Here is a 15,584-nt window from a genome sequence, read left to right on the forward strand (position 1 = left end):
TTATACACACATCAATAGTTTTAGAAATAAGGAATAATAAAAAAGTGGAATTCTTAGAACAGCTCCTGTTTTTTTTATCATCTACTCTTAACCAGCACCTCATAGGAACACCGCTTTACCGCTTAACCCTGTTTGACTGGATCATTTGTAAAAAAAATAATAAAGTTCCCATTGCTCTATACAATATATATATATATATATATTATAGCATACATTATGTAAATAAAATAATAGTATACATTTACATTATGATGTATGCCATGTACACCTTCACAATTAAATGGCAAACATTTAAAATGCTGTAATTTTATTATTTACAAGCATAAAGGATTCATATTCTCATTATCCCTTTATTCTTTTTTACTGGAAAAAAAATATATACTTTTTGGGCACAGTAAATTAGTTGCCATTAGATGAATAATAATAATAATAATAATAATAATAATAATAATAATAATAATAATAATAAATAAATAAATAAATAAATAAATAAATCAATTGTGTGTTTGTTTACATAAATATACTTATGTAATGTTTTGGCTATTCGGTTAAATGTGATAAAATGTGACTCTGTAGATAAAATCAACTGCAACTGAAATGAAAGCAGAAAAAATATGTTAATATTTAGTAAATACTGTGTCTTTACATAGCAATTCTCTACACTACATTACTGAAGATAAAAACAAAAAAAACATGAATTTGTTTATTACTGGTCATCTGCAATAGGAAGAGATCGATATAGATGGGCCTGTGATCGGCTGTTAATGTTATCAAAGATATAACTATCCCTGAATTAAAGCAGTTCTTCTACATTTAACGTCAAATGTTAAACATTAAAATTCAATTCAATTGTTTTGTATACCTCTTTTTATAAATGGACATTGTCACAAAACAGCTTTACTGTATTATGTAAATTCTGGTTAAAAACTATAACATTGAATATAGATTTATGCCTAATGAACAAGCCAGAGGCATTGTGGCAAGTAAAAACTCCCTGAGACGATCTGAAGAAGAAACCTTGAGAGGAACCCGACTCAAAAGGAACCACATCCTTATGCATTTCTGGATCCCCCATCAAAAATCTATGCCTCATACAGTATTAACTGCCTATCGTGTGAAGCTTAGGTGGGAGGCTGGCACAAACTGTTTGCTTTTGACTGAGAGTTTTTGTACATTCCACCTGTCTGTCAAGAGTGAGAAAGTAACGTAGCCATGTATTGCAGGTGCGAAATGCTATCGTTCAACTGTGGTTCACAGAAAGGCCATGACTGCTTGACAAAGGGTAACGCCTGCAATCTGTAGACCAGTGGCCTCATTTTGTGGAGGTAAAGGTTGGCCACGCATCAACATCAGTCACACACCAGACCAGGCCATGGTCTCAATCAGGTTCAGGTGAAAGGGAAAATGCATTGTTTAGCTGCTTGCCACAAGTGCCAGAGAGACCAGCAACATGAAGACGATAACAAGGTAAATACCGAGAGCAGCATGAGAATGGCTTCACACATGAGCTTTGTACACTGAAAGTAATAAGATATTGTATTTAACAGTACATAAGAATTCTAGATGCCTCGTAATGCATGAGCCACTGTACAAAAGTGGAACGTTTTTATGCAGTTTTATAGGTAATCTCTAATAAAAGCGGCTCTCCCTCTGGGGGACACGTTAAAGCGTCTATATAGAACCCTACAACTGAGTGTTTACTTAACAAAAGGGTTTCCAAGCAACACTCTTAGAAAAGGTAACGTACCGTACCCTTCCTTTTTGCTGGTCCCCCTTAAGAAATTTCTTTCCTTAAAGGTTTCTCTTTTATATCCCAAGAGATTTTATATGGATTCTCACTTGGGGTTCATTTAAGTATTAACTTTGTCACAAATATTTTTACCTATCATTCCTTAGGAGAAACAGAAGGAGAAAAAAAGACAATTGACAGATGAAAAAAGTCAAAAGGAAAAAAAAAGGTAACTGTTGAATCAATCCAACAGCTCGATTCAAACTCACTATCTCCTGATCACATAGCTTTACCACCACCTAGCAAATTACTGAACGATGTGAACAAAAATCTGTCTATTTTCACTGATTTCTTCACTTACTCAAGTTATTTTGTAGCTGTTAATAAAGTAAAGATAATGATATTGAAGTAAAATGAGCTTGACATCCTTCTTCTCAAAGCAATTTTTTGCCTGAAAAAAAAAAAAAAATCATTTAAGGCGATAAATATAAAACATAGATTATTAGAGAATACTAAATATATAGCATTCTCAAATGCTGTACAATTATACGTTACTGCATCCACGACTAATATACCAGTTGAGATTCAGAAACTTATGAAACTTCAGAAAATATATAAATATGCTCACAAATCAACAATAGACACTGGTGTATTTCTGTTTAAATGGACATGAAGCTTAATAAATATTAGTAATGTGTGATATACGAATTTGGTGATATATTTAAATGACTGTATAAATTTACCATTTATAGCTGCAGTTCTGAGAGAAGTGTGTGAATTTTTTTTTAGATCTCTAATAAAACTCAAGAGCAGACATATGTGATCATTTGTCTCAGGATAAAAGAAAAAAATGCTGAAAAGCAGGAGACTCAACATCTCCCTTTATCTGATCTCATTGCAGACTGGAAGAAACTAGAAAGATAATAAGGAGATCTCTCGATCTCAATTTTTTTTAAATGTACACTATACTTTATGTACTGTTGCAGGTTAAAGGTACATATTGAATGTGTACAATGAAGGGCAGCACCCCAGCAACAAGGTATGGTAGTTGTTTTTTTCTGAGATTGTAGGAGCAAACCCTTCGAAGAATCCTTTTAAATCATGTAGGTTGATTTACCATGGAAACATTCTAATATCCACAAATGTAAAGAGACTTATCATCGTGCTGTTTTTCAGTGTATTACGCTTGTGTTGTGTTAGACTGATGCTTGCATTTCCTTACTTCTGATATTGTCTCTTTTCTCCCCTTGTTGTCTGGAGCGCGTGTCTACCGAAAGAGAGGATAATCAGCATTTGCCGAAGCAGAGCAAAGAAACATTTAAGTGGAGAGGGGAGAAGGAGATTGCGGGAGCAACTGAGGAATAACACACAAGGCCGGCGTGCCGCTGTCAAATCACGACCGATTTTCCGTAATAGATTCTCCTGCAGACACTCAATCCCGTTCACAGACGATCCTCTTTTATCCCGCAGCATCAAATATTTAAACACTCGTATTAGTGCTGGTGTCATCTCCTCAACCTGGAGCTTATGGCTCCAATCTCTTTAGCACCTTCTCCATCTCTCTTTCACTCTCTCTCTCTGTCTCTCTCACTTTCTCTTGGCTCTCCTTCCATTTCCCCTTATAATGTCCACAATGTTATCTCCCCCCCAGCTTCCATATACCCTTCTTATCATTTTATATTTCCAATACTTAAATCGCTCCCCCCAAAACTATCCCACTCCCCCACATTGCCCGCCTCTACCCACAGACTTTTTTTTTTTGCACTACGCTTTTTTTCTTCTTGCCCTTCTTTCCTTTTCACTCTTTCTATCGCCTTTCAATTCCGAAGAGGCAAAGCTTACAGATTGCTGTGGAGAAGGAGGATGGAGAGCAGAGGCATGGAGACAGCTGGGTAGGGTGGGGGGGGTTGAGAAAAGCCAGGACGACGTCGGTGCGCTTGACTGATGCTTTTCAAGAGGGGCAGTCTAGCTTGTCAAATCGGCCTGGCTGCAGAAAAAAGAGGGAGAGAGAGAGAAAAAAAATGAATTGGCATATCTATTCAGCTTACTGTGAGATGTCATGCAACACAGTTTCATATTCTCCGATAAGGTGCAATAAAGCGATTGTCGGTGAGAGTGCAAGCGAGAGGGGCTTTTCTGGGCCAGGGCTCTGTTCGCAGGAAAGGCAGAACAGAGATCGAAAGAATGTGGAGGGAGCTGGTGTAAGTGGGCCGACTAGCCACACTTCTGTGTGTGTGTGTGTGTGTGTGGCCATTGGGAGAAGAATCTTCTTTTGTCACCTCTGATGAGCTCATGGAGCGTAGCCGAGGTGCGGTAGGCGATGCATTCGTAGCCTCTGTACTGCATGAATGATAAGATGTGGGGAAAGTGGTTAAGGTGGAGGAATCTGCCTCTATAATGGACATGGCCTTCTTTTTGGCCAGGTCTTGGAAGGAACAACATGGTGGCTTGAGTTGAAAAAAGCTGGTTGTCAACATAACTAGTATTTCATAGGTGTTACCCGTAGACAGGCAGTACCGAATGGGCAGCAGGAACTCTATGTGGGGCTCATTTGGGAAGCTTTCTCTACAATAATAAACAGCACAAATCTGCCTTCAGAAAAGTCAAAGCTGAGTTGTGGCAAGTTGAGCAAAGTTTTTTTTTATACTGCATTTTCCACAATCTATTGCTGTTAGACACAGAGCGAGTGTCACGGCATATATAATGACCCTGGAATGCTAGGAGGAAAGAGGTCTTCATTTAAAAGCGAGTCACGCGTCAACCAAACAACAGCCGCTCGACCCTGTGCTGCCATTGCTATTCCTCTTCTGACATCTCATCGGCCGATTCTCCCTGAACAAGTTGAACAAACTTTCGCTATTTGCATGTGTCCGGGTTTGAGCATGCTGCCGCCATGCGAAGGCACATATTGCGATAACAAAACACATATTTACATGGAGAGATAAGAGTGAAGATAATAACGTCGGGCTGGGCTGGGCGTGTGTGCCATGCAACGGTGTCAGCAGCTGCCACATACCGAGGGGGTATATTTCTTTTCCCCCAGGGCGACGGCTTGTTTGCTGCCTGCTTTCTGGGGATGAGGTGGCAGGGCTGCCAGCGTTTGTGCCAATGGGGCATCACGCTCATCAGCAGCCTGTAGCCCTGCCACGTCATTCACTGCTAAATAATGAGCCTCTCTCTCTTTCTCTCTCTCTATCTCTTTCTCTCTCTACATCCATCCTATATATCTCTTCCACATTCTTACATTTTAGGTTTTCCCTCATTTGTATGCTGCTTCTCTTCTCCCCTCCACCCCCTTTATTTCTCGCTATCCTTTTCCTCCCTCTCCATCAGTCCATCTTTTTTTTTGCTCCTTTCTCTTCTGCAACTATTTTCCTGCATCTAGTATCCCCCCTACACCCATCCCACCATCCCTGTCTTGCTATCTCTCCCCCCTTGTCTTTCAGTCGCTGCCCCATTAGTTTAGTGGCCAGCAGAGTGTGACAGGTCGCCGTAATGCAACTCTCATATGAGCGTCACAGGGTAAGGTGTGTGTGTGAGTGTGTGTGTGTGTGTGTGTATGTGTATGTGTGGGATGGAGGGGGGACTTTTCCATTAGCGCCCATAATGTTCTGACAAGCTGGCACAGCCTCTCCCACATTCATACACTGATCGCAAGCCCCCAAAATCACATGCTATGGCTCGCCAGTGGGGGAAACGAACACATAATCAGTCCGGGCTATGCACTGTCACAGAGGCCACTGATGGAGCCTCTACATGCCGCCAGATGCCTCATACTCCACACACTCCAGAGACTCTGTTCCTGGCCAGTATGATGGATCGACCAGACTGACCAGACTTAGAAAGACTGAGGTCTAAGTGTCTATTTGTTAGTGTGTCACCTGTCTCTGTTTCTCACTCTCTTTAAAAACACCATGGATCACATACCAGGATTTGGAAATATAAGGATGTATTTTTATTTCGAGCTGCTATAAAAAACTACGCTCTCATTAGCATACGACTTTGGAATGCGTTTTGTTACTGATCACTGTTTGCTCAAACCTTTGAAACAAGATCAAATGAAACCTTGTTTGCAATGATCAGACGATTGCTATGTTAAAAATGTCCTCTCTTTTTTTATACGTGAGATTTCTCTTTAATTTGACGCTTGTTAGGTGTACGATCACAGGCCTCATTTCTGATGTTGTCAGTGTAGCTCCCCAAAATAGACATTGTGAGAAGCATGCTAATGGACAAGGTGATGATATTCAGTGTATAAAATAACGTCCCCCCTTACACTGAAGTATTACCTCCTTAATGAAATGGGCAGCCATTTCAACAGACAGTGCTTTTAGCATGATGGAGGAGAGATCATGGATAAGATGCACTGACACCCTGTCCTGAGCGTCCCAGTTCCTCAAAATAATTATTATTCTGCAGTTATGTAAAAAGCAGTGTGGTACTTTCTATTGCTTCCATTTCCAAGTGCAGGAGAAGAGTGAATTCTGAGTTTTTTTTATGGAAGACATTGATGGGATAAATGCGGAGGAGGCAAGCACAAACACAACCCTGTGAAAGTTCAAATATTAGAACTACTGCTCCAGAGACCTGTAATAGGAGCGAATGAGGACAGGAAGCAGGTAATAATGTGTCGTAGCTAGCACACCAGACAGCAGTGTATTGTATAGTTAGAATTCAGTGCCCTGTGGGAATCTAAAGAGTTTTGGTTGGAGACATTTTTCTTGTTTGTTAGGAAGGTAAGGGAACAACAAGCCCGGAGTAAGGAGTGCAGGTCTAAACACTGGAGGGAGACAGCAGCATAGAATGTGCAGAAAAATTATCTAGTCTCATCAGCATGCAATTAGCTAAAAAATATGACACATATATGAGTTATCAACTTTAAATTATAAATACGATATGAGCGAGTCAGCTCCATGTATCATTCAGCGTCCCGTGATTTGCTCATCAAAGACGAATGATCTGGCCAATCCGTGTCCCTCCTGGAGGGCTCAGACTGTGAATGAATCTCTACAGCTCTAATGAGTGTTTTTCAATTACATCTGTCACCTAGCAATAATACAATGATATATTGTGCTATATTAAATCTATGCTCATCTATTATTGTTTCCGAACGATTTGGGGGAAACGATTTGTATTGTTGATCACACACACACTCACACACCGTTTTATTATTATTATTATTATTTTTGCTGCATATAAATTCAGCTGATTGTCAGTGTATTTACAGTACTTTTAAACTCTTGTTACATTTAATTAACCTATTATGCTCTTAGTTATCTTTATTCTCTAGCAGGTGTATTCAAATTTAATGTGTAAAAATCCAGATTTATAAAATCCCTATAGTATTCTGGAGAAGCATCTTACACGACTGTACATTTTAATGTTTAACATGAATGATTTGTTCATGGATATATATATTTATATATGTAATTGATATATAAATTGTTCATATTCAGTATTCAAGATGGTTTGGTTGTAATGGCACTTCACTTTATTATTTTTTATCCCCTTAACACAGACTCTAAATGAATGAGCCATGTTTTGAAATGTGTTGCGCTCTTTACATGAACGCATGTGATGAATTGTCACATCAGGAAATCTGCTACGAAAACAAACTGAACAAGAACCAAGGTTTTTTTTTTCCTTATGTATTTTTTTTCTTCAAACCACTTTCATGTATCATAAAGAAAATAATGAAAGTGAAGAATGAGGAACAATGCAAAGACTTACGGCATTTTCTCACCTTGCTCGTCTGAAGCATTTGTTTTGGAACCTGGTGTGTTTTTTTCCTTTGGTTTGTTTCATTTAGACATGAACATTCTGATTGCAAAAAAAAAAAAATCTGGAGCAGTTTGAGAAAAGAAAAGAATCAGACAGACCAATTATCCAACCTGTAAAGCAATGCATGATGGGAACTGGATTACGAAGAAAGTACATATGAATCGTGGGCAAATGTGTTCGATATATCTTTGGTGATAAGGGACCCTGTAGATGAGCATGTCATGGAAATTTAAAGACAAATGATACCATTTCATTAGTTGTCCTGATAAAATCTGGATTCCTGTTTAAACCTATATATTATAACAAATCCAACTAAACAGAAAGTCACAATTAGCTCATGCAACTGCTAACTATCCACCTTGATAGAAGCTCTCTGAGCGAAACATCAACAAGTACATTCTGACCAATAAGAGGTCTGTTTACTCATATGTGGCTTCCCTTGTTTCAGAACGACTCACAAATATAAAGATCTGCAAGACCCTTTGTAGCAAACTGGAAGTGTACACTGCTCTCAAGATGTAGTCGGACATTAGGACAATTTCTGCTGTATTTAGGTATCAGTTCTTCATGCATGAAGCAGATTAGCACACTTTCTTTGCACCTCCAGGGTTGCAGGTTTACTTCCTGCCTCTGCCCTGTGTGCATGTGTGTTTCCTGTGTTTCAGGGGTTTCATCTTGTTTTCTCTTCTAGTCCAAATTCATGTGTTTTAGGCTGATTGGCATCTTAAAATTGTCCATAGTGTGTAAATTGGAGTGTGGGATTGTACACTGTGATGGGTCGGCACCCTGTCCAGGATTTAAACACCATATGTTGCCATGCTTTTCTAAGACAGGTCGAATGCAAGTCAGCATTTTTATTCAAAACCCTTGGAAAAAAAATCATCAATTTTAGCTACTTTATGTATAATCTAGAATAATTGTGGATCCAACACATCAGTTGTACATAAATTTTAGGTGGCATAAACAGGATGATGCACCAGACCACAGGACACAGATAGACGCATGTCCTACTCTGAATGTTTATCAAATCACATCAATTTCAAATCAGTCTTAAATCCCCTACACTACCGAAAGTGTGACTCAATGCACTGTACACTACACAAGCAAAACACTGGAACCTAAATAAGAGCCACTGAAATAAACCCTCCTTTTAAGACATATCATTCAACAGACTCAGGACTGTATTTCTGTCACAAAGTGTATATGAAAGGAGTGTAAAGGACATTATATGGTAGCTATAACTAGGCTGTTTCAGTGGCCCATTGAAGAGAAAGGGGGGAGACTCATAAGGAGCTTTCCATTGAGATGACACTTAGAGTAATAGAGCTGGCTTGATTGGCTTGTTGCATTGTCAGAGCTGTCATCGTTCCGGGCCTGGTGCGTCAGCTCATGACAGTGTGTTTAAAAGGCCAGCATGTGAAACCATCATGTTTCCTCATGCTGAAAATATATCAAGAAACTCTATGCCAGCCAGCTCAGTGGCAGCAGCAAGATTCCGAATCAGAATGTACATCATATTATTATTATTATTATTATTATTATTATTATTATTAGTAGTAGTAGTAGTAGTAGTAGTAGTAGTAATAATAATAATAATAATAATAATAATAATAATAATAATAATAATAATAATAATAAGCAACGATTGTTGTTATTATTATTATTATTATTATTATTATTATTATTTTCAAAAAATCCAAAAATATATATATTTACATATACATTATACAGTATTTACATTACAGATTTTATTCACATTTTACTTATGCATTAACTATATAATACTTTTAGAATTTTGTCTTTTGCAAAACATGTATTCTAACTTATTTTTGGCCACTGGTTTTTTAATCTACATTTTTCTTTTTTTTAAGGAATAGCTTATTTAGTAGCTTGTCATTGTAAGATGTTCATATCAGTCAAACTAAAGCAATAAGTCACCCAATCTTTTTTAAAAAGAGAGAATCTAGTCGTGTAGAAGATACAGCAGGTGAATGAAAATAGGACTGCAAGCAGAAAGAAAATGGCACAGAATTTGTCATATAGAGAAGACAGTGAGAGAAAGAGTTGTGTGGGTGTGCAATGGAGTACCAGGTGGATGAGGGGATACTGCACGGCTCAGCAGCCCGCCACCCAACGCCACTCACTTCCCCTCCGATCCCCATTCATCAAGGCCGCACAGGCCACCGACCAAGCACGTCTTCCTATCATTACCCCTCTCACAATGCGATCCATGCCGCTAACCCTGCCTTCATTCCACAGGATTAATAATATCTCTTTCAACCTTCACACTGTGATAAATAGGTGCAAAGAGAACAAAAGAGGGAGAAGGAAAGAAAAGAGACAGAGTGAGACAGACTTAAAGGGGGAGGGAGAGTTTCATCAAGAACAATCAGAGGCTGAACATGTGCTCTGACCGCACATCAGGTTCAAGTAAGAGCATTACAATTAGATGTAGGTTTTACATCTTTCCTCTTGTTGTAATGATCAAATGCAGAAATCCCTATTCGTGTACTTGTGGCTTTACAACCAGTGAGGAAAATATGTCAAAGATGAGCTGTGAATTACAATCATTCCTGTTCTTTAAAAAAAATTAAATGCTGTGGATGAAACTACAATTTACCAGATAAATGTTACAAAAACGAATCTGTACCTAATAGGTTTGTTTAATCGCTGTCATACACATAGATCGCAATACCATTATCACTATCGAATTATGTCTAAATATCCTGAGTTCCTGTTCTTTTCTACAGTAATCCATCAGATTCACTTGTTGCTAATAAGATCTTCCTATTTAAATGTCAATCTACTCATTGTAATGTCCAAGACATTTTACTTTACAGTCTGTTTATGCTGCTTGTGTACTGACATTGATTTGTCATCTATGGCTTAAAACATTTGTTGGCCTGTGTCTTTGGAGAATGCTTTTTTATGCTTTGCTGAATACTTTAGGCACCATAAATGTCTGCACATCGATCTTCAACTCTCTTCAGAGTCTGCTTTGTGGAAAAAAAAGAAAGATTTGTGGATCCAGCAGAAATGTGACAACTTCATTCAGCAGTTTTTGCCCAACTGTACATCATCCTTACCACAGCAGAGGACTTGACAGAGGCTGTACCCCTAACCCCAACACTGTGCAAAGCCCGAGCTCTAATCACCCAGCATGAAAGCGTTCTCTTGCAAGCTTTATCTTGCATTTCCATAATAGCGTTACAGTATCGCTAGGAATGTACCAGAGCCTGAAGATGAACCATGCTGTCCATTTCACCTATTTCAGCCAATTCCCCAAAGCATACCCTACTCTCCATGACTTTAAGGTCTCCTTGCCCTCACAGTGGTCATAAATGCACTTGTTGCAGTGGGTGCAAAGTATATCCCTTGGTTGTGGTGTTAAGCCAGGACAAAGCACCATGCACACAGCCTTACTTGCATACACATACTGTACAGTATATTCACCTCTTGCAGAATTGAATAGTAGTCAGTCTACCATCTAGTATGTTCTGGGAAGGTGGAAGGAAACCATAGAACCCAGCTGAAAGCCCATGTAGACATGTGAAGAACATGCAATACTCATGTAACTTCAGGATTAAACTGGGGAAGCAATCCAGTAGTAATTAAGTAGTTACTTAAGTACAACCCAACTTAAGTTCTTATACACCACCGTTACTTGCCTGTTAACACTAAAATATGGAGCGAACCCAGATACAGATTATGTTCTAACCCACCACTCTCTAGTTCACTGTCAAAATGGACCCAAATGCAGGACAGCTTAACAAAAACAGGGATTTAATAAATAAAAGACACAAAACAGGACAAAGACAACAGCAGACAAGGACAACAGAGGATTCCGCACTGCACAAGGCAATGCGGATAAAATAAATAGACAAGACGATCAGAAACATGAGGAACAGGTATGCAGAAATGGGCAGGAAGAGACAAGTGCGGGGCAGACACGTGAACAAGAAACATAAACAAAAGGCACATGGCCAAAGTCCGGGCAGAGTCCTGACACCAAGGGTCTAGCAAAACACTACAAGTTGAACTCATCTGCAACATCGTATTCATCATCTTCATTTATTAATGAGACTTTATAATGAACCAGGTATAGTATATTTTCTGCAGGTATACCTGCTTATGCCCTGATCTTGACTGCAGGTAGTGGTGGCACACAGAACACAGAGGTTTTCAGCTAGGCAGGACTGACTCTTCATGAAAGAGTGTGCTTGTTTTTTCACACCCACAGTATGTAACAAACATACTACAAGTGTACTACTTGGTGTATCGCAAGCCCACAGCTACTACAGGAAAGCACACTTGTCATCCTTTGATGGAAAATAGCAATTTTATCAGGCATATTTGTGTAGTCTGGTAGTGTCTGTCTTGCTGTAGGAACTGCAAGAAACTTCATAGACCAAGGCCATGCTCAGCAGTCATAGATTCTCCTGCTTCATCGTTACCTCAGCTTGCATTGTCACCACCGTAGACCCTGGGAAATTACTGAAGAGCAGCATTCCCATTAACAAGCACTTATACCTTTTAAGTCACTCATTACCTCAATAACACCATACAGTTAGTTCTTTTCATGGTCAGACTTGCATTATTCTACTTTGTGAATAACATAAAGTAAGCATTGACTGCTTGGATCCTCCTGTGCCACTCAACCAGTACAAGATAAACATCATTGTAGTGTACAGTTATAGAAAGGGAATGATTTATAATAGCACTCTCCGGTGTCACCTGGGTTCCCTTTTGAGACTGGTTCCTTTCAATATTTCTTCCTTATAACTTCCTATGGAGTTTTTCCTTGAGACCTTTGTCTCTTGCTTACTAAATAAATATAAATTGAAGTTTTTCCTGTAAAGCTGCTTTGTTGAAATTGTTAGAACTGGTATACAAATAAAATGGATTCTTGAACCATGATAAAAAGAACCCCCAAAAAATCCAAATCTCACCAAACTCAACAAATCTGTAAATGTCTTCTCCACTGACAATGTGGGTGACAAACCAGTGCTTTGGTTTTTGTATAATAAATTGTAGTGTCTGTATTTAAAATCAATTATAGTGATCTTAGCTTGATTATTGAAAATTGTAAGTACATGTTATGACTAATTCCTGCTGTTACAGGAGAAAGCGGGAAAGCTTTAGACTTAAGTGGTACATCTAGTATAATTATGTATGAGAGGGATAAATGTTGGAAAACATTCCTTAATATAAATATCTAATGTCAAATAGTCTGTTCAATGTCCCATTGGTATTTTGAGCTTTAAGCTTTGGATATCTTTAGAGACATATTAAATCAAATCAAAGAATATATTTATAATGTCTGTTCGCGTGCCTCATTATCAGTTCCCCATATCCACAAAATTCCTTGAATATATTAATGGCACACAGAGTCCACAAATACATGAAGGAAATGTGAAAATGGTAAGTAATTGGCTCACGCTGTTAAGGAGCTTCAAATATTTCTCACCGTCGTTGGCTTCTACTGCAGATTATTAAAAAGATTTGATGTAATTCTCACCAATGTAACAAAAATTCTGAAATACGACAGTTTAACGGTAAGTGTTTTCAATGTCCTAAATGAACAGTGTGCTGCAAAAAAAAAAGTCTAATACTTTATTATCTGTCTTTGCCCTTTGTAGTCAAGATCCCTCACAAATAATGGTATGGAGGCCTAAGAAGAGGCTAAGTTTTCTTCCAGGTAGCGCTTTGTCTCACCTTCAGTCTTTAACAAATGCAAAAGCTGATTCCCTGTTGTGCCAGTGTGATTGGGCTGATAATGCTAAATTCAATCTTTTCTTACCCCATATATATTTTGTGGCATGTTGACTATAGTCCCATACTGCAGTGTATTTTTTAGAACTGGTCCTGCATTCCTCTACCTCTTCACTACCTTCCTGGTTATTGTCAGATGATTTCATAAGACTTTGTTCTATAACTCCCCATTGCCATAGAGACAGCCAATGTGCTTTTTAATGAGGTATTTCATCAGTATGAATAACCCAAAGGCATTGTGTCTCATAGAGGTGTTCAGTCCACCTGACATAATGTAAGTCTCTCCTCTGGATGCCGTCTACAGTCTAATGGGGAGGTGGAATGGCTAAACTAAGAGTTTGATAGATGTTGCTCTGCTTCTGCTGTAGCAACAACCAGCATGAGTGGGACTGTTTCCAACCAGGAGTAGTATATGCTAAGAATGTTTTTTCTGCTTTTCAGTATTTATTAGTCTATGATCCTTTTCCTAATGGACCCTTTATTGATGACTGGATCTAGAGAAATGAATAGACTTACAAGACAGATCATATCTGACCATAATCAATTGCCAGATAACGGATGCTGTAAACCTACCAGTGACGCCAGTATCGGCTGTTCATGAGATGACATTGTTGTCATATTTACCTCAATCAGTGGGAACCTTATGATCCCACTCTTTAGTTGTGTAAAGCACGTCAGTAAGAACTAGTACCATGTGTAATATAAAAAAGTTGGGATCTGTATGTATAATTAAATGTGGAATGGGTTTGATACCCTTCATAAAGAAATATAGTGTACATTGTGAACACATTGTAAGCACATTGTGAACATTCACATCCCAGATTCAGTACTCTCTGGCTTACCATTTCCTTAGCCAATAATGCATCCAGCAGCTTATACAAAAAATATGTTTCTTTTTCTACCTCCAAATGAGTCAGCAGGAAGTAGTTTCCTGATATTCAAACTACAGAATCTTCTTCAAAGGTAAACTTTGTCATCAATAAAGAGAGGAATAGGCATGCTTACTAAGGCATTCTTACTATTCCTGAGGGGAATGCAGGGAGGGAGGCCAAGAGAGTAAAAGTGCAAAGTACAGTATGCTGAAATTGTTTAGTAGTGTTGCAGAAGCAGCTTGTGAGCAAGGCACAAGCCTGGAGAACTCATCAAAGATCTGGCCAAAGAGCCATTGGGATGGTAAAAGACAGCTGAAACTGGATCAAAAGAAGGTATTCATAGTACTATCCAGATTTAATCAATCCTTAATGGATGACCGGTTTGAAGACGGGTGAAGAATCTGAAACACATGATGACCCCAGGTAACATCTATGTATTGCTAGATGTGTATAGGTGTTTGAAAAATAAAATCAATAGATATATTTCTTACATTGGTTAAATTGGTCCCTTTACATCCACACTTCAGTGGTTCATTTGAAGAGCACGAGTCTGGAGCTGAACTGTCCCTGCCACCAGCTATGGAGTTCAACCAGTCTTACATGTTTCACCTCCTGCAAGTCTCTTATGCTGTCCTGGATATTTTTCCAGTGTACTAGGGGGTGGTTAAATCACTCAAGTGTAGCCTCCAGAAACATCCTAGATTGTCCACTAATACTAGACATCTGAGGTGTCAGATCGGTAGGCCTCAAGGCCAGGGTACGTTCGTATTAGTATTTAAAAACAAATAAAAATTGTACGATTATGCTGTTAAAAATCCTAACCTTATCCTTTTGATCTGTCTTTCAAACAGATTCTAACAAGCCTACAATGATAGGATAAAGCGACAGAAGATACAACAACTATATTACTGTATCCAAACATGATTTATTAGTTATGTTCGCATCCCGCCAGCAGAAGCCTCTCATCAACATAGAAATATGAAATCATTATGCTAATTCATAGAACCATTATAGAACCACGTATGAGCACGATGTTAAAGTTTAATTAAAAACTGTCAATTGCATTTCCCCATCACTTGTTACAATGTTAGTATGATTTATTAGATAAGATTTGCTTTGTTGTCTTCTTTTTAATATGTTCCTTTTAGTTATGTCTTCTTAGCATGGGCTTCAAATACAATTTGTTTGTGCCCTCCTGACTTGTGACTTGACATTTGCATCGTGCTCCATATAAGCATATGCAAAATGACACACAGCAGCCCCATTATTATCTGCATTAAGATACACTCAGCACTACAGATTTTGACAGTGAGCCAGGGTTTTAATATATACTGTTGCGTCCAAAAGTTTAAGTCTGACGCTAGAAAATTTTAACTGAATCACTGATTAAATATGCAAATTACTCAGCTGATAAATATTTTTAATTAGTT

The sequence above is a fragment of the Tachysurus vachellii genome, chromosome 7 (genome assembly GCF_030014155.1).
Source record: "Tachysurus vachellii isolate PV-2020 chromosome 7, HZAU_Pvac_v1, whole genome shotgun sequence".
Taxonomy (NCBI): Eukaryota; Metazoa; Chordata; class Actinopteri; order Siluriformes; family Bagridae; genus Tachysurus; species Tachysurus vachellii.